Below are 25801 nucleotides of genomic sequence, written 5' to 3' on the forward strand. Positions count from 1 at the left end.
CACTTGCCTCCTTTCATTTTTACAGACACACAAACTCTTTTTTTTTTGCCTCGAAGCCGTTGCCTGGGACACACTTCCCATGACTATTTATGTAACTGGCTCCTTCTCATTCTTTAGATCTCTGTTGAAGTGTCACCTACACAGAAAGGTTTTTCCTGGCCATCTGTTTCCAGTGGGTCCCTCTTACTAATCTTTATCTGAGGACCTTTTCCCGCTTACTTCATAGCACACAATTTATAATTTTTAATTAGTTTATTTCATTGTTTTGTTTCAGCCCTTCTCTCTGGCTAAAATGGGACCACCCTGAGGGTGGGGATCTTGACTGCCTCGTTCGGTGCTGTGTCCTCAGCACCTAGCACAGTGCTGGCACACAGTACTTGTGTTCAATAAGTATTTATGGAATAAGTGAACAAATGGCAGTGGTAACTTTTTGTTTAACAGCTCTACTTGCTATAAAGTAATTTTAAAATTTGAACTTTATAGTTATGGTTACCTTTTATTATAGTTCTCTTTGGAATTTCCTTTTCATAATGAAGACCCACCCCTCTACCCCCCAGGTATTTGAAGAACATTTTCTTATCCATTTTAAGACTTATTTTCTCTAGTCAAAACATCCCCAACTCTTTTAACTCTTACCCTATGAAGTGCCATCTTGTTTGATTCAGACTTTTGTTCTCTCAGCCTAGCAAATTCTTTTTGGATTCAGTCTGTCATTTACCACAGTGATTACGCCTCCCATCTCTTGGGCCACTTACAAATTTGATAAATATGCTAGCAAATATGTTGAATGCCTCTAGAGAGAGTTCTTTCTTCAGGCATTGAAACCTTAATGAGCCCATGGAAAAAATGAGAGATCCTTGCATGTAAACAGATAGCAAAGAGTTTAAGACATCAACCAAGAAACAAATTTTTCCACAGCTGTCTAGATGATATTTCCAGTCGGATGTATTGCCTGCTTCATACACATATTTGAAAAGAAACTTATAAATTATGATACATAATAAGTGGCCATTTAAATGATCATTTTGAAAACTATGTAGGAACACAAAATCATTATTCTGCTGTGTGATATACAGTTAATGTAAAAAGCACAATACAAAATTATAAGCAAATTTTCTCCTCTATTTTGAAATATGTGGTTTTTGCATTTATATTGAAAAACATATATTTATAGGAAGACTTTACTTATATTCCTATTCTAAAAAATCAGTTTCTATTACGGAACCTCCCTTTGTCATAGAAATATGAATTAGGGCATGTCCTGTAGGTAATAGAAGGCACACAATCTTTTCGAGATTGAATCAACTCCCTCCTATTTGATCACCCAGAGGGCTTGATAATGTATTTGCATTTTATTTTCTAAGTTTATGGTTTCTTTCTTTTTAATGGTACTGATACTTTATCTATGAAGCTTATTTTTAGGGAAAAAATGTGAAATAAATTTTTTTTTAAATTTCCCTTTTCCTTTTACCTTTTCTCTATCCTCAGGTAATGACTTCATACTGTCCCCACTACAGCCATGCCTTTAAGTTCCAGACTACCTTTTCAGCTCTCCTGACGTGCACCAATGCTTACGTATTTTGCGTACTATTTCTTCATAGCATACATCTCCATCCCACTAGGAATATTTTCTTGACTCCAGAAGTAATATTGCTCATTATAATAACTTATAAAGTTCAGAAAAATATAAAGAAGGAAACATCACTTATTCATTGCACAATCACCCAGAAAAAGCCCCTGTATTAAAAAAATCATAAATCTATTTGGTGTAAGGAGCTTATGGGTGATGATAATGCCTTAGTCTTTCCTTCCCCTGTGGTAACTCTTTTTCATTCAAAACTAACTGGTCTTTAAATTCCTGAATTTTAAAGCACGGTGGATATTTTATTCACTGTAATTAATGGGACTGCCAGAACATTTTCTTAGGGAGACTGTTTGCCTTCTTCAAATGAAACCAGTAAGACAACTGCTTACTCCACCCTATTGAAAATGCATTTCTTCTCTTCAAGATCCCATGTGGAGAAGATGCAACCTAATACTCTTCCCCTATTTTTTCATTCAATTATTCATCTCGATCCTCACTTTCCACTCCTAGGCAGCTCTCCAGTTCCCAGGGATGTTTATTAGGGCAGGCCACCCAGCTAGTCTAAATCTTCTCTGCATCCCTGTTATACTTTATTGTCTCTTCTAGTTGCCTTTTTCCAGCCACGTATTTTTCTCAAGTTGTGTCTTAAAAAGAAGGTCTGCCTTTCATCCAGGCATGACTCCAAGGGCTAAATTTGTGCTTTAGACAGAAAATTTTTATTTAAGCAAAATGCTTGAGGACTTTAGGGCTGGTGTATTTTACTGTAAATGTATAATCAAAACTAATCAGATCCCCCCCACCTCAATATACTCAAGACAACTGATTTTTCTTTCATGTCACAATAATAAAGACTAGAGAATATCATAAAAATTTCCATACTTTTTGAAGTACTTACAGTTTCAGCATTGTGAAAAAGGTTCTTATTGCCAAAATTTTACCATTGAAGCAAGAATATGGGATCCAAGTTTGCATCTTTTCTCTCCTTCTTTATCTGCAAGACTTGGCCTTTAGTCATCAATAGCACTCGAGGTATCTAAGTTGATGATGAAAATGATGATGAAAGATGATGTCAGTGAAGTGAGAGCATTTCAAAGTCATGGCAGAACCTGCTCATGTGATTAGGAGGGATAGCATGGCAGCAGCTCCAGATCAGGGAGTTTGATGCATTGAGCTTCCAAGGAAGAGTGTAAATCATGTGAAGTTTTTCATGGGGTACACACAAGGTGGTGCACTGAGGTGCCAGGTCTCATTGACTCAACTCTTGACTAGGGGCAGAAACTCATTTCATTGCTGTTCCCTCCATCCCCAACATCCATTTATTCATTTTTCTTTTGAATTTCTCTGGGCATATGATTGAGTAGCTACTGTTGAACATGTAATAGGTAAAAATGTAGAATAAAGATTCAGAGTCTGGCTCATAGAAAACATTCAATAAATATTAGGTGGCTGTATAAATTACTACACAGATTTGAACCCTGCCTTTGCCTCTAATTTCTTGGAAAGCTAATTAATCTCTTTAAGCCCTGGTTTTCTCATCTGTAAAATGAGAATGCTAGTACCTTCCTTATAGGATTGTATGTGAGGGTAAATGAACTAATGCACGTAAAATGCAGAGTACAGTGATTTTTAAAAAGTAAAATAGTAGCAATAGCAGTAATCTCCGTAATACTTGCTATTATTATTAGTATGTAATGCCAGTAAATTAAGACTTCTAGTTATATTTTAGTGTATCGAATTTTCTATTATACTTTTCCTCTGTTTTCACAGTCTAATTGCTCAATGCACATCTGAGGACAATGCAGGGCCTCAAAAAATATCTGTTGCTATGCCCTTCTAAAGACAAAATTTAAATCTATTCTTTTCATTCTTCTTCTAGCCCTTCAGACAATACTGCCTCCCTCATTATTCACTGGATTATTGCAGTTAAGCTTAATAATGGTGGCAAAAATGTTTCATGTATGACAGATGCCAGATAACTTCTATAATGATAAAATTTCCATTTATGTAATGGGTATATTTCTGGGAAGGAAATAATGATTTCAAGAAGTCTGTCTGCCCCAACCAGAGCAATGAACTCTAGTGGCCCAATGGAGTCTGGAGAAGAAGGAAACAGGTTCCTTGAGAGAAAATGATCAAGCTCTGCAGAAACATCTTAATTTTACAAAGTCCTGTCCCCATTTTGCACTTCTTGCTCTTACAGTGAGCCATATCAAATCTCCTGATAATCATGCTTGTGTGTTGTCTCCATTCCCCCACCTCTGCCCCTTGATTCTGGGCTTGGCCAACTGACTTACTTTGGCCAATAGGATATTCATAAATATGAAGCAAGCAGAGAGGCTTGATAAACACTTGCACGTGGGAGCACATCCTCTAGAAATACTTCCTCTTACAATTCAGGCTTCAGGATAGACCACTGAATAATGTGAGACCATGTGGAAAAAGACTCTGAAGGATGAGAACCAATTTAGACATTCCCGCTTCAGCTGGGCTCAGCTGAATGCAGCGCCCAAGTGACCTCAGCTATACTCTAAGGAGCAGATAAACTTCACAGGTAAGCCCTGTCAACCCACAGACTTGAAACATAATACATTGTTACTTCAACCCATCAAATTTTGGGTGGTTTGTTTATGTAACAATATATAATTAATACATAGCCTCTTTCCTCCCTTCCTTCAGGACCTATGGACAGACCAAATGAAAGCATATATCTCCCCCACAAAAATCTTAGTTTTCATGGTAGTCAGCCTTTGTGTAGCCTGGGAAGAGATTATACATCTCCTCAGATGTCTTCATTTTATAAATGGAAATACTGAGGCTCAGAGGGAGTAAGTAACTTGTCCAAAATCACTCATTTAGGTCTCCCAATCAGCATCCAATGTACCTTTCATAAAGAGACCTCAGAATATCTTTAGTTTCAAAGGAAATTTCAAACCAAAATCATGTCACGATGTCCAACTTATATATAACAGTTTTTATCTACTCACATAACAACCTCTGCTGACTGGACATGATTCTTTTCTAATCTGAAATAATTTAAATATCTCATGAGAGTCATGTTGTCCATGGAAATTAATAGCTAACTGAGCCCAGGAAATAAAATGCTGGCAAAAATACAGATATCTTCAGAAGGAATAGAGAAATAATTCATAGATTCTTTTTTAAAATATTTTTTAAATTACAGTTGACATACAATATTATATTAGTTTTGTTGTATAACATAGTGATTAGACATTTATATTACTTACAAAGTGATCACCCCAATAAGTCTAGTACTCATCTGACACCATACACAGTTATTACAATATTATCGACTATATTCCCTATACTGTACTTTGATTCTTGCTAAAAGTACACATGCATACAGAACTATCAGTTGAGAACATTGTTTTGTGCCAGGCACTGTAGTGGGCGCTGGAGTCAATGGGGGAATGAGATAGTCCTTGCCCTCAAGAGCATTTGACTCAATGGTTACATGATTTATTCAGGCTCACAAAGGTAGTCAGTGTGTTAGATCCGGGGCTACATCTGAGGGCTGGTCACTCTAGTGGCTGCCAACCAAATGCCTGATTGCCCTCTGGAGGTCGTGAGCCATGCATGCTTAAGTTCAATAATTATTGCCTTAACAGGTGACATATTCTTCTGGTCCCGCCTTTTAAGATTATAGTCATGAATTCTGAGGCTTTGCCATAGTTTACTCTGTCTGAGACTCCCCTTTATGTGTCAAGGAAAGCTTTCTTATAGATTAGATTCAGTTTTCTCTCTCATTCACTGTGGCAGGGGTATGATCTATGCTATAGTGTTACAGTTGCATTCCTAAGAAGCCTCTTTATAAAAATCACTTTAAAAATAATTATTTCAAAGAGAAAATAGGGGATTTGGGGATGGATCATTTAGATTCACAATAATAGAGTAATTTTGCCTGCGGGCATTTCAATAATACTGGTGTTTTTATAGCTTTAAGTCTATAGTTATAAAGCTAAATATCCCTGGGCAAATCCAGCTTTGATTACATCTAGCTTTTGATCAAGAGGAATGGCCTTTGTTTTTCAATCCTCACGAAGACTATCATCGGCAAAAGGCTTTTTAGCCGTTTTTATCACAGTTTCCACCCATTGTTGTATAAACATATCACAAAATCACTCAAAGCAGCTGACAGCAAGTTTTTTTTTCTCTTTGTCTGATATAATGTTAGTTCTAGCATTACAATAATGTGCGTAATGAAAATCACATGTCCTATTATTGATTTGGCAAATATTTTTTGATGTCTACATGGTCAGGCCCTGAGCAAGGCACTGGGGATATAGCAGTAAACAAGAAAGACAAGCCTTCGCTATCACGGAGCTTGCGATAATCCAATGGAGGAGATGGGATGGTCCATAAACAGATAAATACACAATATAATGTCATGTGGTATAAGTGGTAAGCACAAAAAAAATAGAGTTGGAGAGGGACCAGTGGCTGGATCATGCTAAGCCTTGTGAGACACTGAAGGCACTATGGATTTAATTCTGAATGTGATTGAAGCCATTAGAAGTTATCGAGCAGAGGAATGACCCAGTATATTAATATTTTAGATTGGCTACTTTAGAACAGATTATAGAGGTTAAAGGGATAGAAGGGGAAAGTTAGGAGACCATCGTAGTCTGGGTTCCTCCATAAAGCTGAGCTGCGACAAGGGCTGTGTGTAGGTAGTTTGTTTGGGGAAATGATCCCAGGAACAGAAGTGGAGGACTGGGAAGTGTGAGACAAAAAAGAAGGCAACATCAAGCCAGTGGTGTGGACAATTCTGATATTCTATAGATAACTGGGGCTATATTCCACTAGGGACCTCTAAGAGGCCAAGTGGGAATTCACCTCTGTATTGTAAAGTTTCTGTACCCCACAGGTCCAGGCTCACCCATTGGGATGTTAACTCCCTTGCACTGCCAGGTTTGTACATGAGACAGAGTGACTGAATAGTTCCCACAAGCATCCCACATTCCAAAAGGCAGGGCAATAGCAAGGATTCTGTGGTGCAGCTGAGGGAAGGTTACACTCAAGAGGTGTCTGATACAGAAGCAGATACCATGAGAGATGATGGGAGCTTAGATTTGGATGGCCGTGGTAGGGTGGTGAGAAGTGGACAGATCCATTTTGTGGTCATCAAAGTTTACCATTTAAAGTAAAGAAATTGATAAATGAAGCTTTAATTACCTGCAAACAAGTCTCTTTCACCTTATATGTCTACTTTGTTTAACATATTTGATAGATTGTACAGGCAAAAGAAGGTGATGTAATGGGAACAAACTTGAACTTGCTATATATTTGGATGGGAAGATACCTTTTGTTTTAGACAAATGTCTGAAAGTATAGAAGACTTAGGGACAATTTCCAAACAATCTGTTTAAAAGTTAAAAAACAAAAGATTATCCTGTCATTGGTCATGGTTATTCAAGTTTCTTATATCATGCTAACTGAAGACCAGGAATATAATTTTCATGGTATGAAACTCAACATTTTGAAAAATAATATGCATTGGGATGTTTCTTATGTAAAGAGAAACATCTGTAACTTGTTTTAAAAGATCTACTGGTTGATGAAGGTGCTTAGGAGAGTGATTCTGGAGAAAAGCCGTCCAAAGAATGTTGCCAAAATTCACAGTAAAGAGGTTGAGTAGAACTGCATTGTGGTGTCAGAGGTTGGCAATACTTTTACTACTACTACTACTTCTCATTTAATGAGTCCTCTTTAACACAAGCACTATACCAAGCCCTATACATACATATGCATTAATAAAGGACAGATATTTTCTTAGTAGATGATGTGAGAATTCTCTGTGGAGAGAGACATCTTTTGCAGAAAAGTTTCTTTAGCTCGCTTAAGTGTGGAAGGAAGCTTCTTGGGTCTGGAGTTGGAGGTGTCAGGCTATTCCCAGGTTTAAAAATAAGGGAGACTTTTTGTGTTTGTGAGTGAGATAAAAGGGAGTTTATAGAGGACCCAAGAACTGTTGTATGTAGTAGGTAAGGGAAGAAGAGACATCCGTGGCTTGAACCAGGAGGAGGGACTTGGGAATAAAACCTAATGGGGACTCTTTCAAGGGAATCATTTATACTCCTTTCACTGTGAGCTCTCCTGCTGACGACTCTTTATTATAATTATGAGTCATGATTTGCAGAGAAAATGCTGTTTGGTTTCAAGGTGGACTTCCAGCTTACACACTCAGGCTTTGCAAATAAGTTAGAGAAAGGCTAATAACTGGTTTATGCTCAAGAGGGAATAGAGAGTGATTAAGAATATGGATTTGAATACTAGCTCTACCATGTTCTAGTTTTTCTCCTTCTGCCTTTCCTGGTCTCTTCTCAGCATTACTCTGTGCCCTGGGAGGCTGACCTCTATGTTCTATGTCACTTGGGCTCCCCAAACTCTGACCTCCAGTTGAGTTTAATCAATGAAATGGAAAGTGCTGGCAGAAGATTAGAAGATGGGAGAAAAGAAAGATCAGAATATTAATTTCCTCTCAACTCTCCTGCCATGCTGTGGTTTTGGTAATGGCTGGGTTTCTCTATCTGTGGCTCTCTCTCCATGTGTACAGCTCTCACCTGGCTTCGCTGTATCAGTCTCTTCTCTTGTCTCTTCAAGCCTAGAGATGGTAATGACTTTCTGTTGGGTAGTCACTGGATCCGTTACTATATTTGTCCCATTAATTCTGCCACACATTAAATATTCTGTTTCCCTTTGAACATGCCTACCTCCTTAATTGTTACAGTGAGTGACCTTGTGCAAGTACTTAACTGTTTTGTGCCTCTTTTCACATCTGCAAAATGGGGTTGGTATTACTATATGCCACATGGGATTGATAGTTGGGAGATTAAACAAATTAACATATATAATAGTACTTTGTATATAATAGGTAATATAGTAATAATAAGTATTGATATCACTTATTGCACTGATAGCAAGTAAAGTTTCTCATTTAATTCCTAAAATAACTTTATAATGTAGGTATTATTTTTCTTATTTTACATATGTAAAAAAACAAGGCCTAATGAAATTTTGATAACAGAATTATGATTCAAAAACCAGGTGAAATTCAGAAGCTATTTTTTCACTTCATTGCATAAGATGAGATTTCTCATCTAGTTAAAGGAGAGAGGTAGTAAGATTAATAGCTAGTAAAAAGCATACTGAAATACTCTAGTGATGATGGACTATTCAATAGATTTGTTTTTAAAGAAACCAACCTTCTAGAAGTGACTTTGGACAGTAAAAGAACATTTATCAATGTCATGCCAATCTTGCCATGAAATATGGCATTTCCTCCCCCAAAAAGAGCTTGTCAGTTATATTTTTATATTTTTTTAAGCTAATTGATTTTTCTTTTGCCCTCAAGGACCTTTCCCTTTTAGTATTCTTTTGTGTCTTCAAGTCTTAATTCTGGCAAAGGACTATTTTCATCTTCCTCATTGCCCACTGAAAAGATCTGAAATCATGTGATTAATGAAACAGTTCTTATTCTCATTTTCCAAGGCAGGGCTTTTGTACTGAAAGTCAGATGAAAAAGTGAAACTGGAAGGGCTCAGTTTCACATTAAACCTTCACTTAACAAGCTGACTGTTGCGTGAGGGGAGACAAGGAGACAATGGAAGTAATCAAGCTGGATTTATCTAAGTCAGCGATACAGCGTCTCCTGAAATTTCTTTTGAAGGAAATAAACTCCTTTTGGCTTCTATAGCTTGGGGGAGGTATTATCTTTCAGATTGAAAACAGAATGATGGGCCCCAGACAGAGATAACCTAGTAAAATATGCGTGCCAAGTTCTATTCAACAGTCTCCTCTATGGCAGCTTGACCAGAAGGAGGGGGTGCAGAGTAGCAGTGTCAGAAAGAATGATGGTTGCAGGCAGCAGCAAGATGGCTGAATAAGATGTCCTTCATTTGTATCCCCCCTCAACAACAACAATTTGGCTTTCATCTGCAGACAAAAGTGCCTTTGTGGGAACTGTGGGATCCAGCACCATATACCAAGGGACCCATGAGGAGTATTGCCCACCTGTGTGTTGTCGAATAGGCAACCATTTGCCTCCATCCCAGCTGTAGACTCTGCAGCAGCCCATGAACTGGCTCCAGCTGGGAGCCCTGGAAAACGCTGTCTTAGATGATCACCTGTGGATAAGAAAGGCTTTGTGGATGCTCAAGAGTCCATGCTCAAGAGTCCAGCACAGAAGTTCCAACACACTGTTGGAGCAAAAAAAAAAAAAAAAAAAAAAAGAGAGAGAGAGAGAAAGAAAAAGAAAAAAGAAAAGAAAGGGAGAAAAATGAGTCTGGAAGTACTGAAGAGGATAAGAGGAACAGTTTGACTTTACTCTGTCGCTCTTCTCCCAAGGCAGCACAACTCAGTGCCGTGAGACCTTCTTGGCATGATTTCTCCTACTGGGGAAAGTGAGAGTGTGTAAGTGCGCATCCAGCTTCCCCAGTTGTGCAGGACTCTGCCAGGGAGGCCCATTTATCTCTCACCGAATTCAGAAAAATTGATATTATTAAAATGTTCATATTATCCAAAGCCACCTATAAATTGAACACAATCTTGTCAAAACTACAATGGCATTTTTTGCAGAAATAAAAAAAATAACCCTGAAATTCATATGGAATCACAAAAGACCCCAAATAGCCAAAGCAATTCTGAGAAAGAACAAAGCTGGAGATGTCACACATCTTGATTTTAATTTTTTTTAAATTTCTTTTTACATCTTGATTTTTAAACTACATAACAAAGATATAGTAATCAGAACCATGTGGTAATGACATAAATACAGACACATAAACCGATGGAACAGAACCAAGAACCCAGAGATAACCCCCTACAGATATGATGAACTAATATTTGACCAGGGAGCCAAGAAAACTGAATGGGAAAGGATAGTCTCTTTAATAAATGATATTGGGGAAAAATCACATGCAGAGGAATGAAATTGGATCCCAGTCTAACACAGCTCACAAAAATGAACTTGAAGTGGATTTCACTGTGTGTGTGTACATACACACACACACACACACACACACACGCACACACACACACTGGAATATTATTCAACCATGCGAAAGAAGGAAATCCTGCCATCTGTGACAATATGGGTGAACCTTTCATTATGCTAAGTGAAAAAACTATGACAGGGAAAGACAAATAATGTATTGATATCACTTATATGTGGAATCTAAAAAAGCCGAACTCAGAGAAACAGTAGAATGGTGGTTGCCAGGGGCTGGATGGTTGGGGAAATGGGAAGATGTTGGTCAAAACATATGAACTCTGGTTAGAAAAGGAATAAATTCTGGGAATGTAATGTATAGCATAGTGATTCTAGTTAACAATACTGTATTATATACTTGAAAGTTGCTGAGAGAATTAAACATTTTCACCACAAAAAAGATTTGGCAATTATCTAAGGGGATGGAAGTGTTAATTAATCCTACCATGGCAATCATTTTGCAATATATGTGTGTCAAATCATCACATTGTACACCTTAAATGTACCCAATGTTAAATGTCAGTTATATCTTGACAAAAGTTGAAAAAGAATGATGGTTATATCCAAAAAGAAATATTAAGTGTAGAAAATTTACTAAATGCATATTTGGAAAAGGAAAAAAAATATATATATTTGAAAAAGAAAAAAATACACACACACACACACACACACACACACACACACAATCTTCAATGGAGAAAAATAATTCATTTGGTACCTAATAGAGGAAAGATTAGCTAGCATGAGAAAAAATCCAGATATAATATATTTGATTTGATATGACTTTGGACAGAGGTCATCATTCACTTGTCTCTTGGTATAAATTCATATCAAATTCATCAACCTCCTTCCTTTTAATAACCCTATCAGACGAGGCTGACGTAGGGTGGTGCCTGCTTAGCACATGTAGGCTAATTGTGATAAGAAACAATCTTCCCATCTCAGGGACAAGTACAGCAAAGTTTATTTTGTGTTCACTTCATGGTTCAATGAAGATCATTAGAGCAGATTTATAAGATCTATTTCCTTTTGTCTTAAAATCTATTTAACCAGTCCTTTTCCCCCCTCTCTTAACTATGGGAGTTTTGAAATCAGAAATAATCATTGTCAGTGTGACCTTCATCATCATCGTCCTTATCATCCTTATCATTATTACCAACAGGTGAATAAGAGCAACCACATTCACTGAATGTTAATATGTTTCAGTTATCACGGCAAACATTGCGCATAGTTTATCCCACTGATCCTTTACAAAGAATGATCATAAGGAATGCATTGTTTACTCCCTTTTAATAGATTAGGAAGCTGAGGTTTAGAATCACATAGTCAGGAAAGTGGAGATTTCAGACCCATATTTATTTAAATCCTGGGTTTTATATTCTTTACCATTTCTTTATAGTATCTTAATATGTCTTAATATAGAGAAGAAAATTGAAAAGGGTTGAAGGAGACCATCAATCCAATTCACTTTCTACTTAAAATGAAGTGGAGGAAACACTGAGAGATTGAGTCAATTCTTAGGGATTGAACCCAGTGCCACCATGGTCTTTAAGCCCTATAATCTGAGTGTACCAACACATGCAAGCTGTCTCTTTTTCTCATTGACCCAGGCGTGAAACCCAGTCTTTCCTGTGCTTGCACAAATCCCCACTCACACAAAGCCTTGTAGGTATTTTACTGAAATTTTGAGATGTGGTTGGGGAGTGAAGAACTGTTTATCAAAAAGCAAAGAACTTCAAATCGAATATCAGATATTCCTGTTCCCAGCTGTCCCTTCTGCCAAGCCCCAGGACCTGGGTGCTTTGTCCCAGCTTCAGGCCACTTCCTCTCCTAGACCCTTTCATCTCTGTCCTGGACTGCTCTACCAAACTCCACATTTTTTTTTGTTTTTTTTTTACTCTATTAAGTAGAGCCATTCATTTTTCTCCTTCGTGAATCCAAATCCATCAAGGCGCTCAATAGTGCACAGGGCTTTTCATATAACAGATTTCACCTTCTTTAGAAGACAGATGGTAAAAAGTTCCCGTCCCATACTCTCTAGAGCCACCACCCTGGAGAGACTGGGCTCATTTCTGCCAGGACCCTACAGAGCCTTGGATCAATGCTAATGGTAACTCCAGCATCCCACACCTCCTCTGACAGCCTGAATCAGGCGGATTCCCTGGAGTCTAGTTTGACTGGGACTGGGTCTAGGTAGTTGCCTACTCCTGCCTTTGGGCTAGGCTGGGGTTTCTGGAACCTGGAGGACTGCTTTGGGCTTTTGGGCTCCTTAAAGGGCATTTGGCACCCTGTAAACACTGCTTATTAAAGGAAACAGTGGGACTGCTCTCCCTTTAATAGTTTGACCATGGAAAGTTTGACCTACTTGGGGAGGTCTGACAGGGAAGACTCTGGACTTTGAGATGGTGGCGGAGCCTGTTTGGCAAGCCAGCAGCAAGGCTACAGAGGGAAGACATGGCCATTTGAGTTCCGAAGCCAAGTTCCTAGTGGTCAGGAAAGCCCAGCGAAGGCTCTATAAAAAATAATAACAGCAGTTAAGCCATTCAAGGGTCCAGCTTTGAGCTGAAATTTCTGATTTTGTTTTTTTTTTTCTTCCTCACTCTTGAGGTTTGGCTCACTGCTTTTTTCCCTCTCCTGAGATCCTGTTGACACATGAGTATTATTAAGGCTTCTGGAGGGAGGGGTGAAGGGTGACCATGTCACAAAGGAAGGCTAATTAGCTGGGACTCCCTCCTATACCCGCTCCAGCTGGCCCGAATCTCTTTGGTTTTGAGTTCTTCCTAATGGATCTTGGCATTGATGGCCTGCCTCTCTTTTCAAAAAATAATTAAAACCAATGGAATTCAAATTAGGTCCTTTCTTGCTGTCAGTGCTGTTTTGACCTAGTTTGTGAGGTCTGCAGAAGCAGAGTGCCATTAGGACATTTTGGCTCCCTACCTGGATCGGAACCCAGTTAACTCCTCCCGCAGAGTATGACATCCCCTAAAGAAGAAGTGACAAATTCTGGGTACATGTGAGGCTTCTCCCACTCTCAAACTTGTGGCAGAAATTATTTATATACCAAGGCAGTTTTTTTTTTTCCAGCTCAGCCTAGGCAAAGTCTCATGATTCTCCTCCCTTTCTTCTTTTTTTAATTTTATTTTTTTAAATTGGGGTAACATTGATTAAAGCATTATATAAATTTCAGGTGTACAACATTTTGATTTGATATCTGTATACTCTATTGCTTGCTCACTACCAAAAGTCTAATTTCCATTGGTTACCATATATTTGACCCCCTTTACACATTTCACTCACCCCTCTGGTAACCACCATTCTCTTGTATCTGTATCTATGAGGATTTTTTTTTTTTTTTTAGTTTGTTTGTTACTGTTTGTTTTATATTGCTCAAATGAGTGAAATTATGTGTGAAAGAATGATTTTTGTCTTTTTGCTTTTATTTCACTTAGCACAGTACCCTCAAGATCTGTCCATGTTGTAGCAAATGGCACTATTTCATCTTTTTTTATGGCTAAGTAGTATCCCATTGTGTGTATTTATGTGTGTGTATTTAAGTGTGTGTGTATATATATATATATATATATATATATATATATATATATACACATATACATATATATACACCACATCTTTTTAATCAATTCATTTATTAATGGACACATGGGTTGTTTCCATATCTCAGTTATTGTAAATAATGCTGCAATGAACATAGGGATATATGTGTGTGTGTGTGTGTATATATATATATATATATATATATATATATATATATATTTGAATTAGTGTTTTTATATTCTTCAGATAAATACCTAGAGGAGGAATTAGTAGATTCATAATCCTCCTTAATGCGAGTCTCCCAGGAGCTACTACCAGTAATCGAGGTTAATGTAGGGGTTGGAATCTATTTAACATACTTATTCTTACCCTAAAATGCTCTGAGGCCCAGAAGGCACTACCTCCTTGGTAGGGGATTGGTCAAAGGCAAGGTTAATTGGATATATTGAAGGTTTGTTTCTGAGTCCAAAAGAAATCCCTTCCTAGGCCTTTAGGCTTCTCACACCTTCCTTCTCTTCTCTCTTTCATCTACCTTCCCACTTCCTCTTCTTTACATGCATTCTAGCTTCCCAAGGCAGGTGCTCTGTTTTCTAGGCTACCTATTGTCAGTAATTAAAAGTTCCACCTGAGACTTTATCAGCCAGATCTATACCACTTACAGTGAATCTTTTGGGTTAGGCCTTCAGTTAAAATGAAAAATATGTTACCTAAAAGAAACTGAGCTATCTGGAGTTTCTTAATGGTCACAGCAGAGTGGTTAAGACTTGGTGTACTAGAACAGACAGAGCTGGACTTAAATTACAGCTGGACCACTTACTTGCTGTGTGACCTTTGGGAAATTAATTGAACCTCTTTGAACATCTATTTCCTCCTCAGTAAAATAAGAAGCTCTTATCTCATGTTGTATTGTAAGGATAAAATGAATTCATACCTGTAAGGAACTTGATGTAGTTTGGCACATTCTGGGCACACGTGAAGCCCCTCCCATCCCCGAACTTGTGGCAGACATTATTAAGGGATCAACACACTTGATAAACTTGTGTTGCTTTTATCCTCTATTTATTGTCTACTTGACGAAGAAGGAATATGAGTTGTCCAGGGTCACACAGCAGAACTGGGCTTTGATTCTAGGTCTGCTGGACTTCATAGAGTATGTTCTTAACCACTTTGAGCCTCCTAGTTGACCTTAGACAAGCTACTCTGATCTTTGCTTCCTGGAGGGAGAAGAGTGTTCTCACCTGTAAAATGAAGATAATATATCTCATTGAATTAGTGTAAGGATTGAGTTAATGCTTGTAGCATAGGGCTTGATTTATTGTAAATATGTGCTATCACGTATATCATCATCATCATCAGTCATCAATTATCATCATCATTGTTATTATTTTTTTAAATGAATCTACTCACTCTTTCCCAGCATCTAGCATTGTAGTTGGCACATCACAGGTATTCAATATGTGTGAGTAACTCTGTTGGGGCAACATATGGTATTATTACTCCAGTAAGGGAGGAGGAGTGAATGACTCTCTGGGCTGAGAACTCTGGCTGACCTTCTGGCATCCTCATAAACAATTCCAGGAAACCTCTTACTCGCTACCTTGGGAAAAGCTTGGAGAAGTAACTCAGCCAAGCAAGGATCAGAAGCTCTTCCCAGTCCTTGTAGGATCTTGGCCATTTGTGGCCATCCTGCAGGGACTGGCCTTCTAACTGGTCAGTGAGATAAGAACTGTTCTTATGTCCATGAAGGAATAGCTATTAGGCTTCCTGTGAATAGAGAGGGCTGAGGATTAGATAATGTAGGAAAGGGGAATCTCATTAATTGTTGTGTCCCTATCTTTAACACCCAATGCATGAAATAGACCACTCCTATTGAGATTGTTGAGAGAGGTATATTTTGTTACCAAGAGCTCTAAGAAAAGCAGACTTTCCTAAGCTTTGGCCTGAGCTGTACTCAGAGAAATGCTAATATAAGATTTATTATCCAGATTGTTATACTTTCCCATCCCTGGGGAGAGAATCACTATGTTCTGGCAGTCTTCCTGATGCTCTTATTGATCATCTTCTTCTTCAAAACATGTTAGTTCCAGTGGCAGCAGTTTTGTATTTCTTTTGGCCAAATGAAGGCAGTATACCTTGCTTCCTGTTTGCAAATATCTGTTATTCCTCCTGGTTAAAAAAAAATGTTTCTAAAAACTGCTTGAAAAAATGTTTTTAAGACCTTTTAATTTCCAAATAATTGTAGATGTACAGAGAAGTTGCAATGATAGTAGAATGTTCCCAATAACCTTCACTCAACTTTCCTTAACATCTTACACAATTATGGTACGTTTGTCGAAACTAAGGAGTTAACATTGGTACCATGCTATTAACTAAGCCGCACATTTTTTTAGATTTTACCAGTTATTCTACTAGTGTCTTTTTTTTGGTTCTATGATTCAATCCAGGATTTCACATCTTTAGAGTGTCATGTGTCCTTAGTCCTCTCTGATCTCTGACAGTTTCTGAGTTTTTCTTTATTTTTTATTTCATGACATTGATAAATATTTTGCAGAATATATCTCTATTTGGGCTTGTACCTATTTATTTCAATGATGTACCTATTTATTTCAATAATTTTTTAAATTTTATAGTACTTTTGGGCTTACAAAAAATGGCAAAGATAGAACAGAGAGTTCTACATAACCCACACCCAGTTTTTCTTATTAACATCTTATATTATTATGATATATTTTTCACTATTAGTAAACTGATATTGATATATTATTAACTAAACTCTATAGTTTATTATGTGTCTTTAGTTTTTAACTTAATATCTTTTTTCTATTCCAGGATCCCATCCGGGTTGCCAAACTACATTTAGTTGTCATTTCTCCTTAGGCTCCTCTGGTCTGTGGCAGTTTCTCAGACTTTTCTAGTTTTGAGGCCTACTGGTCAGATATTTTGTAGATTGTCCTATGGTTGGGATTTATCTAACATTTTTCTCATAATTAGACTGGGGTTTTTGTTTGATGGGAGGAGGAGTATACTTATCACATCATATAAAGGATACATACTATCAGCATAATTTAAGAATGATGATGTTGACCTCAGTATCTTGGCCAAGGTAGGTATTCGTTAGGTTTCTCCATTGTAAATTTACCCCTCCCACCCTTTCGAATCTATACTACTTATAAAAAAGTCACTATGCACAGTACACATTTAAGGATTTAAGGAGTGGGGAGTTATACTCTACCTCCTCGAGGGCAGAGTATCTACGTATACTATTTTGAATTCTTCTGCATGTAAGATTTGTCTAATCTCTCCTATTTATTTATATTAATATAGACTCAATATTTATTTTATACTTTGGGTTATTATCCAATATTACTTTCCTTGTGGCATTGCTCAAATTGTTTTAACGTTGGTCATTGGGAGTTCTGTCACTTGGCTCCCATATTCCCTGACACAACTCATTCATTGTTTTATTCATTCATTCATTAGAGCATTCCTCACTTTCTGGCACTATAAGATGCTTCAAGTTCATCCTACATAAATCCTGCCTCAGTTCTAAAATCAGCCATTTTTCCAAAAGCTCTGGTTTCTTTTATTGGAGAATAGTATTAGAAACCAAGATCTGAGTGCTAGGCATGCTCATTGCTGGTGGGGCATTGTTGCTTCCAGGCCCTCTAGGCTGACCAAGAAGAAAATAAATATATGTGTGTATAGCGACCCATGTATCTATTAATATTTCTGTATGTAACTATCTGTATCTATATTAAACCAAACATGAATTCATACTGATGTCTCCAGTTCTAATCCAGCCTTCTTTCTTTGCTTATTTATAAATTCTCTCTGCAACAATAAGAAACCTGGATCCTATCATCTGCCATTCATTTACTTAATTGTGAATTCTGGTATACATGTATAGTGGTTAGAGATTTGTTAACCTATATCCCTATGGAAAAGAATTTTATCAACTGGAGCACAGTATTCTGTACAGTTATGTGCCCCCTTAGTCTCATTACTTAGATCAGCATCTTTTGCCCCATACCCTTCATTGAGTTTTGTTTCATTCATTTGCAGTTCAGGTAGATTTTCTTTTTGTCACATTCTGCATTCCATCTGGGAGTTCCCTGACTTCCTAAATGATTTATTTTTAATTTGCATATATCAAAATTCACACTGTGTTGAAAAGTTCTACGGATTTTGACAAATACCTAGTGTTGCCTATTTATTTTTTCTACTTGCTGTTAAAGATATGATTTTTAAAACATTTTTATACAAATATAGGGTATTTCAGAGATTGTATTTAATTTATTAATTACTGAAGGAAATTATAAGATATTAAAACCAGTCCAAATAGCATTTCAGAAACCAATATTAGGGAAGAGTGCAAAATTAGATACGAAACTGGTTATTGTCCATCTGAGTCATAAGCCATAAATTCTGAGATTAACTCTTCAATGGGGGAGAAATTATTTCCACCTCAGCCGTACAAAAATGTACAAACTAGCCTCTGCCCCATAGGGCTATAAAATATCTCAGACAATAGATTGTCAAGAAGAGCACTGTGCTGGGAAAACATCCAGCAATCCTTTTCAAGTTTTAGATAATTTTTCTGATATTGAGTTGGTAAAAAAAAAAAAAAAAAAAAAGGCATTCAACAAAACTACATAGTTGGAAATGGCCAAAAATTGTTAAAGAGATAAATTTGAGAGAAAACTAAAAATAGAATAAATCCAGGGATAAAGTTAAACTCAGAAATTTATACCTGAGAATGTTGTACAACTTCTAAAGGAGAATGACAGATTCGACTATTAGCTTTCCAGCTCTCAGAGCAAAGAGGGAGTTAGGGGACTCCTAATATTTGTCATGTTCGTAGATAGTTCTGAAACATGCAGACTTGGGGTTTGAATTTTCATTGGGACAGAAAAAAAAGAATCTCTTGGTAGATCATTGGCAGAAATGTTTGTAGATTCAGAGAATGAAAAATTTGTGAGACGAGAAGAGACCTCAGATAAAGTCCAAGCTTTTTTTTTTTTTAAATCAAACTACTCTCTTAGGTACTTCTACCCACAATCCTTTGCAAATTAAACCAAGGCCATGGGTCCAAACCTTCTATAAACCAAACAGAAGAGAGGTAGCTCTTTGTGATATTGCCCACTAAAATGTGTCTGGCTAGGTTAATTTTCTGTAAATATCACTCGAAGAGGTGATAACGTTGTATTAATAGTGATAGAATGTTAAATCCTCACTAAATTGTCTATCACTGGAGTTGGTCTTCCCAGTCCCCTGAAAGATACATGCTCAAGGTCTGCAGGACTGAGAACTGCCAAGAGATCTCTTTAGGCAAGGGACAGGGCCCAAAACAGAACATGATAGGACAACCATGATGGAATCAGAATCCTGATGTGTTACTTCTAGGTTGTCTGGACATTTTCTTGATTAATCTCCCTATTGTGTTTTTGCATTTTAGATAAAGGTCCTTTTGAAATATCTAACTTTTGTTCCTTTGTCTGCATTTAGGCTGTAGAGACAGGGAAACAGTAAATCTTTACAGGTGGCATTGAAAGTGTCAGGAGACAAATCCTAGAGGGGAGGTAAATACCAGAGGCTAAAAGCTGAGGTTACTTATGTGGCTGGGTCTTCTCCAGAGCTGCACTTCCCAGGAGCACATCTCTGCTCTGGTTTTAGAAGGAAAACGTTATGATTGGTTCTTTGAAAGTTGACTCTCTTACTGTATCTTTCTGGAGAACTGGAGTTGAGATCTTTTTTGCCTGAACTATCATCTCTCAGTCAAGAAGAAGCACTGTGGGATTTCTTCCCCATACAAGACTAATGGAAAATGGCTTTTCTTTTTAAAAGGGTATTGGAAATACAATACCTTCACTGGTTTCACATTCAGACAGATCATTTCCAAGATAAGCATTTTTTTATTGGACTGTTTTCATTTTCCCAGTGAGGTCACCGCTCTGCCTCCCCAGGAGGCCTCCCACACAGGGAACATCACACCACCCACTCAGCCCTGGAGGTCCTATCTGGCTGCCCTGGCACGTGTCCTGAGCTTGAGACATAGTGAGAGTAGATATGATTCCTCCTTGTCTCACACACAAAGATGTGAATCTCAGCACTTTGAGTGACAGTTTTGTGGCTTACAGATGGTGAGAAGTGCTCATGGAACCGAAGGGCAATCATTTTATCTGAGGATGCTATTTAAACTCCAAAAGTTGAGTTTAAGACTGCAAAATTTTGAGGAGTTTTTCATTTTCATCAGTATTCCTTTATTATAAATTACCAAAATGAGTAATTTCTGAAATATTCTGAAGGCCAAAGTCATTATGCCTTTCAAAGAGGAGAAAATTCTAAACATCACAAAAATCCACTGTTATATCTATACCCAGATATTATTTTTTCATTATTTACATCATCACTACTATGACAAAAAACAACAAAACAAAACTGCCTATGGCTGCCTAAAAATGTCTCCTTAATATTTCTTGGTATTTTACTTATAAAAGATATTTCTGAGTTAAGAATCTTCCCTTTAACATTATAGTTATCCTCAACATTGAGGTGTGTGAGATAGCAGTTCAGTGTTGTTTAATTATATAACTTTTTTTTTTTTTCCTAACATCCAATGATCAGCCCCTAAGTAAATGGAGATTTTATTGGAAAGGAGTGGGAGTGGGGGTGAGAAGGACTTAAATTGGGGAACACCAAACCATATTAAGGTTCCCTTCAGCATTAAGACTTTCCCCTTGTTGAAATAATCCTTTCCTTAAAAATAATTATATCCCATATTTAAGCCAATCGGAAGTATAATATGTGGCTATATTAATACACACCTGAGACGAGTCATCTATTACTGACAGAGTCTCAACTTCAATTTAGGTAGTGACAAGAGAGCAGTTCAAGTGAATGGCTTATCGTTCCTTGTCTAGCTCTTAGAGTTCAAGCTATTGGTTGCTGTGATCACAGGGTGACCTAGGAAGGGAAAGTAGTATCTTAATTTCTGAAGTGCTCACAGTCAGTCAGCATACAACACAGTCTGCAACTCCCTCAGCTATGTGATAGGATCTGTCACCCTTCCACCCTACCTTCTTCAACACTCTCCCTTAGATGACGTTTGACCCACTGTGACATAGCCTCATTCAGTAATTTACTCATGCATTCCCAAGTATGTATAACTTTTGGTTGTTAAATTTGCAAACAACAGAAGCTGACTTTGACTAACTTTATTTAAAAAGGAATATATTGGAAGATTAGCAAGAACTGAATAGCAAAGCTGTGGTAGTTTGCAGATATGACCACACTTTTCCACTCCTCTTTGTATCCACAGTCTTTGCGATGTGACTCTGCAGCCCCTCCCATCAAGGAATAGAGCCTAGTTCCCACCTCCTTGAACCTGGGCTGGTTCTGTGACTTGCTCTGGTCAAAGGAATGCAGTGAAAATGACGATGTGACAAGTCTGAGCCTAGGCAAGCAACAATGTCAGGCAGGTAACAGTGTGGTTACTACTGTCACAGAGGGGTTTTGAGATCCAGGGGAGGGACACCTAACCCAGACTCACTATCAGGAAGAGATTCTTGGAGGAGACTACATCGGAACCCAGTTCTGTGAGATAAATAGTAAGCTAAGTGAAGAGGCAGGAGTGGTGAGCAACACTGAGGTCCTTCCAGGCACTTAAATTGGCATGAGTGAAAACCTAGAGGGAGGGGGACTTTTAAACTCTCACCATGGGCCAAATTTATACCATGCTATATCTGGTGTGGCCCAATTTCTTAAAAAAGAATTGCATTCACAAATTCCACCAGTTTCTATTGTTTTATGTCCTTCCATTACAGTGAGCCTCGTATGCTTGCTAAGGAATGTTTATTTTCTCCTATAAACAATGGGGAGTTGAGCAAGGAGGTAGTTGAGCAAGGGGGATGGTCCCGCTCAGGTTTGTGTTTCAAAAAAACTATTCTGGCAGCAAGTAGAAAGAATGAAGATGGTAAGGGGCAAGAAGGGAGTCAGGGAGACCAAGTTGGAAGCTACTGCTGTTTTCTAGACAAGAAGTAATGGCTTCAACTAAGGGAATGGAATGAGGAAATGGCAAAGATGGGATGGATCTTTTTATGATGTCCTTAGAGCCTATATGGAGATACCAGTTGCTTCTAGCTTTAAAACTACTGTTCTTCCCTTAAAGCAAAGTCATAATTTAGAAGGCCTCTGTGTCTGATAACAGATCTTCCTTTATGTCAAGTAAGACATACACCTGTTATGGAGAAATGGGTAATAAGCTTAAATCTACATGATGTTGAGACACCAAATCCCTCCTTATTCTTGCTTAGAATAATAAACAGTTCTCCTTGGACCCACTCAGCTTGCCAGAGAGCCAAGCAGTTTCCACACCCACTTAGAGTCATGGTGTGAGACGGGAGGGCTGTCTAAGGCCAGCCCTGAACTAGAACCAGATGGAAAAAGATTCTTGCCAGAAGAGACCGTCATCCAAACCTTTTGCTTTTCAGTGATCAGAGGTTGAATGTTAAGAGAAAGTGCATCTGCTGCCTTAGTCACAACTGGATCAACTGAAATAACAATGCAAGGAGGTGTCTGCCTTGTGAGAGATGAAAGGAGCAGCTGCCAAGAGACCCATGCTAGCCTTCTGGGGAGGGAACGAAGGGGTGGTGTTCTTGCTCAAAAGGCTTTAGACAGAAAGCAAAGAAGAAAGATTGATTTGAGATTTCTTCCTTTAATATGATTGAGTAGGCTTGGAAAATAGATGGAGATCCTTAAGATGTGTACGAGTTGGGAGGGTAAAAAAATATGAATTTATAGTAGAGAGAAGTACATTTTTGTTAGCTAGTACTTTAAAAATTTTTTTATAAATATCAATAATTCAATTGGTATGTTATTTACCTGTTATGAACATGAAAAGTCATAGCAGACAGAACATGTGACCCTTTTGCTCTGGTTGAGAAGCCCAGGCATTTGCATAGAAAAATGCTCATATTAAAACAAGGAATAAAAGCTAATAGCAATGAGAATCTATTGGTGTTGGTGAAGAGAGGAAGTTCCTAAGGAAGGCAATTTGGTAACAAAATCTAATTTTAGATTTTGTTATCTAAAATTTATCTGCAACTGATACCATTGAGTCACAGAGCTTCACTGACATGATTGAAAGACTTTGTATATGACAGAGCTTTACGGTTTGGTCTCCTTACCAGGCCACATTGCCTACACAATGTATGCTCGATGTATTATTTGTTTTTCATAAATCTTGTAATTATATTATCAATTGCACATATTTATTGTGTTGTAGTTTTGAATGTGCATGCATGTTTAAAGTATTGATCTAAGTGAAACATTTCAAATATATTGTATGTTACAGAATCCTGTTTCTCCATTTTTCTATTTTCATTTTATTTATATACTAAACTAGGCAGCTCCAGAAATGGAAGTGAAACTGTCCTCTTTCTACAGTGATTGTGATGGCTGCTCTTTATTGAAGAACTATTTTGTGTCAGTTACTTTATCCATATCCTTTAAATTTTTTTAAAAAATTAAAGTAAATGTATTTATAGCAGAGATTGTAGGAAAATCAGATGAGAAAGAAAATAAGTTACCTATAATACTGCAGGAAATCTCATCACTGTTAAAAGGTGACTGTAGTGACTCAGAGACATGATACCACTAAGCTGAATGAGCAGCCAACTCTGCTTTACTCCAGTCAGTGGGGCTGAGGACACGGGAGAAAGGTGAGGAAGACACTTTTTAAGGGAATGAAAGTTAGAGAGGTCTCTGCATTACTGGATACTGCCCTTTGATAAAGGAGCATAATTCTGAGGTACCAGCGAGGGGACAAGGGCATCCCAGAACAGGATCACTGAGTGGCTTTTTACCCGGAGCTTGCTGTCCTCTAGAAAGTGCACCCAGCCTTTTCTGTCAGACTTTTTCTTTCCTGGTGAGAAGCCCAGGCCTCTTCTAAGCTGCCAGCCCCACCTTGCTCACACTTAATGATAAGAGCCAGTGTGAGAGCAGTGTTAACCCCTCCTGACCAGGAGGTAGAGGTCTGGCCAGCCATGCCCTTCCTCATACTCAAACAACAAGGTATCTGCTCTCTTCCCTGTGCTTTTGTTCTTTGGCTGACCTGTCTACTGTATATTCATTATGTGCTTCTCTCCTCTTGTTCAAAGGTCAGGGTGAACAAGAGGTGAAGACATCACCTTTGCCTAGTGAAATTATCTCTATTTGCTTGGTGAAGACATCACCTTTGCCTAGTGAAATTATCTCCTTTCTGTGAAATGTTTCCAGGGGGGATATAATTGAAAGGCAATGAGATGCTGTATTTAAAAGCAGAACCCTCACGAGCCTGACTTGTCAAGTCCCCGCTATATAACATAGCAAACATACCAGCGGTACTCATATCCCACATTAAATATACCTTTTGTTTTATGAATTTTTGTAAGGGATTTTATATTAGAAATTATTTGGTGATATATTACTCATTTAATTTATGATTGGCTATGAGTTCCTGACAATTACAGTGTATTCTTAGGAGAATTCGTAAAGTGAGAAAATCGAACCTGTAAATTGTATTTGATGGAATGAAATCCTAATGAAAACTATATTTAACAGTGAATGAAGCTTGACATGTGGTACACTTTGTAGACATTTAATTAAACATTTATTAATTTTTACATTTATTGTTTTCTTAGGGTAGGTTTGAAGCCAAGAAATGCTTTTCTGTCTGGGTCTCATGCATTTTTCTAAGCCCCTGTAAAGCTCTTGCCTCTGGGATCTCACTGCGCTGGGAAAGTTCTTATACAATAGTGATTCTCAAACATTTTGGCTTCAGGACCCTTCTACACTCTGAAAAATGATTGAGGATCCCAAAGAACTTAATTATTTTTTATTTTTAAATGCAGATTTATCTGCTAATATTTATTGTATTAGAAATAACAACTGAGAAATTTAAAAATCATTTTTCTACTAATTTATTTTAAAATAACAACATAAACTGATTACATTTTACATAACGGAAAACAGATTCTTATAATGTCTTCTGCCTTCAATGTGTTGTTATATCTTATTTTGCTCGCAGCATAAGAAAAAAATTTAGCCTCATGCACATATGTAGTTGGAAAAGGGAAATGTATTTTAATAGACTTCTTTGACACTAAGTCAAAACTCGATTGCCAATTTTTAAAAAATTAGTCATAATGTGGAATCTGAAACCATATCAATGAAATTTTCATACTATTGCATTACTTTAAATCCATGGGCTATTTTGCACTATGAATCAATGTTTTACCTGTGCATGCTTTTGCAACATGATGCATTGGACATTTGGAAAATATTGGCTCACTGAATTATGCAGATCATCTGAATGTTGATACTTTTAAAAAATACAATATCAAAATATCACATTCATGAACGCCACCAAAGAGCTCATCAGAAAAGTGTTTTAGGTATTGAAAAGCTGGCAAGTTAACAGAGGCATGTATGTTTTCCAAAATTCTAATTTTCATTTGAAACTCAAATGTTATCATTGGCAACATTTACTGTTAGTTGTATTCCTTTACATAACAGGCTCACTTATTAGTTTTTGAGAACATTGCTGCCAATGACCTAAGTCTGAATGCCCATAGTTTTTCATTTGTTCTTTCAAGTACAAATGGTAATCCATGAAAGAA

General features: G+C 37.5%; 1 long non-coding RNA gene across 3 annotated transcripts in view; it reads left to right on the plus strand.

Annotated features, from left to right (window-relative positions):
* Window positions 1-25801, plus strand: part of LOC111741300 — a 154379-nt gene that overhangs the window by 20596 nt on the left and 107982 nt on the right. The window contains exon 1 of one of the 3 annotated variants that reach the window (XR_002780956.1): window positions 23784-23863. The exons of the other annotated variants lie outside the window; for them this stretch is intronic. This is a non-coding gene — a long non-coding RNA (uncharacterized LOC111741300). Of the gene's footprint in view, window positions 1-23783; window positions 23864-25801 lie in introns of those variants that run through there. 3 annotated transcript variants of the gene reach the window in all.

The sequence above is a fragment of the Pteropus vampyrus genome, unplaced genomic scaffold (genome assembly GCF_000151845.1).
Source record: "Pteropus vampyrus isolate Shadow unplaced genomic scaffold, Pvam_2.0 Scaffold76, whole genome shotgun sequence".
In the NCBI taxonomy this organism is placed as follows: Eukaryota; Metazoa; Chordata; class Mammalia; order Chiroptera; family Pteropodidae; genus Pteropus; species Pteropus vampyrus.